We start from the raw sequence: 5,058 nt of genomic DNA on the forward strand, positions 1-5,058 counted from the left end.
CTCTTCTCTCATTCTCTCCCCCTCCCTCTCCTGTTTCTACTTCAATCATAAAACTGATCAATGATCAGCTGATCGGCTTTTCTCTCTTGTTTGTTTATCACTCACTTTGCGCCAGAAAGAGGAAACCTGCAGATGTCGCGCTAAACAACAGCAGCACGTTTAAGCTTGATCAGCTGTTGTTAGAATGTATTTAATATTAATTTCTAGTATCAGCTGATGTTTGCTGGAGCCACAGCTGTAAAGCTGCTGGTCATGATGTCTGTTTAGATATGTGGTGAGAGGGAAACATGAAGATGAAACCAGGAGATGTCCTTACTGAATCATCAGAGCTGAACAGGTGATGGAGAAACAGGTTTACCTTTTAGGTGACATGAATGAGTTGAAGGGAAGTTATGAACTGTTTCTGAGAGACAAATAACACCAGGATCCTTTTTTATGTAGCTGACAGCTGGTAACTGTGCAGGGGCGGGTCTAGGAAAGTTTTGCCAGGGGGCCAGGTAGGGCATTAACAGGGAAAGGTGGGCACAAAGAAATACTTTTCTTTCTTATTCTCATTTAAAATATCTCGCTTTTATTAAATAATTATCTAAATCTTACAACCAAAGTTTTTATCTGACGTAAAATGTATAGAAATCATACATATACCAAAAAGACTGTACATCACTGTCACAACAGCATTTGTTTTCATTCAAAGTCTTTATGGCTTTAATACCTGGTGGGTCGGTCTGTAGTCAAAATGCCAGATTTTCTGTCCCAGTCCAGCCCTGCAGGTTAATACTGGCAGTGTCACCATGCCAGCTGACTGTATTTTATCATCAGCCAGTGTTGTTCTTTATCAATATTACCAAAGTTTACCATAAGGCAGCATAGAAAGTATTTACTTGCTTTCAGGTTTTATTCAAATGTTAGTCTTTTCAGTTGTTTCCCCACTTTTTTCCTGTTTCAAAATCAAACACCAGTTTGTGAGAAGATTATCTTCTTTTTTTAACAGGCAGATAAAGTTTTGCATTGGCATTGGCTAATTTGTCAATTGTTTGTTACAAATGTTCGTATTTTAATTTTCAAAAATGTTTTTGCCCAAAACATATGTGCACTATATGTCAGTAAAAATACTATGCAAATATTGATGTCCTTGACTGCTGAGTAAACACTGACAAAGCACTGATTGTATCTCTTGTACTTTATCAACGCAGTATCTAAAAACTTTGCACCGTAGTGGTTAAAATCTCATTCTAATAAGAGTTAAAAGTGCATTTGGTTATTAGGTTTACAGGGTTATTGAATTATGGTTAAGGGTTGGTAGAATTTTTTTTTTAAACATTATCTGCCAATTACATCTGCCACCCTTCTCCAAATCTGTGCCCCTACCTGGCCCCCCCAACAAAAATTTTCTAGACACGCCACTGCATGCAGAGCCGTCAGCCCATCAGTTACATGTTGTAACTGTTTATTGTCACCAGGTGGAAGCATGACAAACAGCCATCCTTCAGCTGCTGGAAATTTATACAAAGAGCTTTAATTAAGTACACACTGTAATGAACTTTAATTCCAATTTTGATAGCAAAGTACTCTGAGGTACCTTTCTACAGGAGCCTCGTCTTCTTAAGTCATTATCGGTTTCAGCAAATGAAAGTATTTTTTTAAAGAATATAATATAATATAATATAATATAATATCATATAATATCATATAATATAATATAATATAATATAATATAATATAATATAATATAATATGATATAATATAATAGTTAGTAGTTTTTTATGTAATATTCTTGCATTCTTTAAATAAAGTAAACAGGGATAAAACTTTTTTTTTTCTAATTATACAGCAGCTAAGTATATATTTGTCCTTCTCTTCAACTGAACGCTAACTGGAGGTAAACAGTTGTGCTTAAATGAGCTGTTAGCCAGTGTAGGCAGCTTACCGAGCTAAAGCTACATCTGCTTGGTGTTTGCCAGCCTAATGTGTTTTAAAGCTTGAAGCTGTTTTTTCCGACTGAAATAAAGTGATTATTACAGCGTTTAGCTTTTCTAAGTGTTTTATGTTATTTTTGGTGTGTAATGATGTATTCAGCTGTTATTCAAGGGGAAAATGTTGGAGCCCACAGTGAAGGCTTACGCTTACTTGAAGTTTAATTTATTTATAATGTAAAAGAAAAGAAGCTGAAAAATCTCCACAGTCAGCCTCATACATGGAAAGAGATAAAAATATCCAGTAGACACTCGTCCATTGACTGATTACAAGAAGTTTGTGTCTTTAATCAGCTGATGGGGTCCAACATTTGGTCCTGAGGGGATAATTAAGATCCTGCTTCTCTGTTAGTGGGAGTCATATCTGACAGCAGGTGCTTTTAAAGGAACAATCCCTCCAAAATTAAAGCTGACTGTGGGACCATGTTGTGCCCTCTCCAAACCTCCCTTTAGATTTTTATTCTGTGATAATGACAGTAATGAGGTGATCTTTGTTTCTGCTCCCTGTCACACTCAGAGATGACAAATGGATGTTTCTACATTATGTATGGCTGTTTTGTTCGTCGGAGCACTTACTGTCCAAACCTGATGAGATCCTCTCCTTCAGGTTTCTGCCCCATTTCCCTCCTCTGGATATACATCTGCAGCGGCATTAATGTTTAAATCAAGTGTTTTGTCATTAAAATGGAGGAGCAGCTCACATCACTTCTCTCAAACACAATCCTGCTAAGTGAAATTAAAGTAAAATATTCATCAGTGAAGTTAATCTGCATTTGTGTAACAACAGCTCGAGCTAAAGTGGCTCCTGAACATCGAGGCGAGTTTTTAAACTGCTCCGAAAACCATAAAACACTGTTCAATGATCCATATTTTATAAAAATAAATTAGTTTAGTTTAGCTATTACAAAAGCAAGCCAGCAAACAAAATGAAAGTGCTACTTCAATAACTTTGCCTGGACATCCTTGTTAAGAGTTTAAGAATTGTTTTATACGAGCTTCTAACTAATTGGAAGAACCCCCCCCCCCTCAACCTACAATTTTCAGGCCCATATTTAGGTTCACCATGCAACACATGAGTCAGAATTCACAATAAATAAAAATAAATGGCCTGAAACTAATTTAAAAATCATGCTGCACTGTGACCCGTGTTAAAACAAAGACACATGCATTCATCTCGTTTTTGCAATAATCTCGTTAATGTTTGGACCTCTACTACATGTTAAAACATCAGCATCTGTCCAGTGTAGTTTGCGCTGTTATACCGCACGAGATTACGCTGCTAGTTCAACCGGGTTTCCTCAGAAAGCTGATTTAAGAAATTTAATTAACCATAATAGACTTTAGACAAACTTACAAACAACCCTTGTGCTCTAAGAACTCACCCTGAAAGTTAAATCACGGTAAAAATAAATGTTAATCAGAAGTCATCTGAGGAGTTCTTATCGCTTAAAGGTCGTTTATGAGCTTCGTAAGGAGCAGAGACCTGAAATTACATGACATAACATCCTGTTAATCTTCACCTTTAAGCTCCAGGGGATCCAATCATGACATCCAAGAGAACCAATAAAAACAAACTGACTGAACAAGGCGGAGATATTCAAGGTGGGTTAAGAAACAATGGAGAGATGGCGACTGTTTCTTGACTGCAGTAACTACATTTGCAGCCTAACTTTGATTGTTTTCTGTTTTCATTGATTCCATTACTGTAGAAAGGAGTCGGATTGTGCATGCAGGTCTCCGCTGATTTTAATGTCATATCATACTCAATGACAGGTTCAGCCACACTGGATTCTAGTCTTTTTAAACCACTGTGAAGGGGCGTCCACACAAGAAGCAACCAGCAGCGAGGTGATGACCAGAGACCACAGAGAGTCACTGACATGTCTGCTGAATGCTTCCCATGTGGGCAGAGCTTTGAGCTGGGAGTGCTTGTTGATATTTTTAGGGTAAGCTACAAGCTCTCTGAAAGTTTGTAAATGCAGGACCAGGTGATTTTATTTCAACTTGGCAGGTGCGATGATTTTGCAACAAAAATATGACTATCAAGGCAAAGTCATGCTCCTCCCACACCTCCCTTGACCCCACCTTTCCATCCTTTTTTAAAAGCACTTCTAACTGTTAATCTAAGAAGATTTTAACGATTGTAACTGCCTCTCTACACTTTGTTAAATGTCATACCTCACTTTAATCTGCTAGCTTTAAACCACCATCGAAGGAGGCCCTCTTAGAGAGGTCTCTTATTAGCTGCTACAGAAGAATCTCCAATCCCACTGTGTTCAGCAAAACCACTAAAGAAGCTGTTCACAAGCAGTTAATGGAGTCAGAACAGGGCTCGTTTCTAGCTCAATATTTAGTAAACAATCCCTCTATGACGTCACACAGAGCCAAAATAAACAAACAGTGAAACAGTGAAGTCTGAAGGCTGAGCTTTCAACTGTTGGATCTGTATGATGCCATCAGTGATGTCAGGCACAGAAGCCCCACCCACCTGATGTTTAAACAATCAGTTTCAGAAGGGCAACCAATCAGAAGGAAGTTGACTGAGAGGAGGGAGGAGCTAAAACAGCATTTTTCATATAGATAATGAACCAAAACCTGATGTAAGGCAAAGAAAGAACTGAAAATCATAGTTGAAATGTCAGCTATTAAGCACTGAGGCGCTATACTGAACAACAGTGCTGATATGTAAAGTGTAACATGACAAAAATGATATTGCATCAAAACATAAAAGCAGAATTAAATACAAATGTAAGTGGATTCTCTGCTGTTTAAACACTGTGACATTTACCCAGCAGCAGCAGCTTCTACCCGACAACAGGCGAGTCATCAGCGAACAGATTTACTGTCGCCCAAAGTTTTTACAGTGCGACATAAAAACACGCTAAGGTCATGTTTTATTTATTTGTTCCATCATAATTAGCAATTTAAATAACCCTGCTACATTCAGGAGGACTATTACACTGAATCCATCCTCTGGGACCCATCAGGCCTCAGAGAGCCCAGCAAAGGGGTCCAAACTGAGGTCTGCAGCCCTCCAGGAGGTCACAAAGGACTGATGGAGCTGTTTCCTTATCCCTCTGTTTG

Source organism: Copadichromis virginalis, linkage group LG2, assembly GCF_057382275.1.
Source record: "Copadichromis virginalis isolate Kocher_CV1m ecotype Utaka linkage group LG2, C_Virginalis_male_GT1.1, whole genome shotgun sequence".
Taxonomy (NCBI): domain Eukaryota; kingdom Metazoa; phylum Chordata; class Actinopteri; order Cichliformes; family Cichlidae; genus Copadichromis; species Copadichromis virginalis.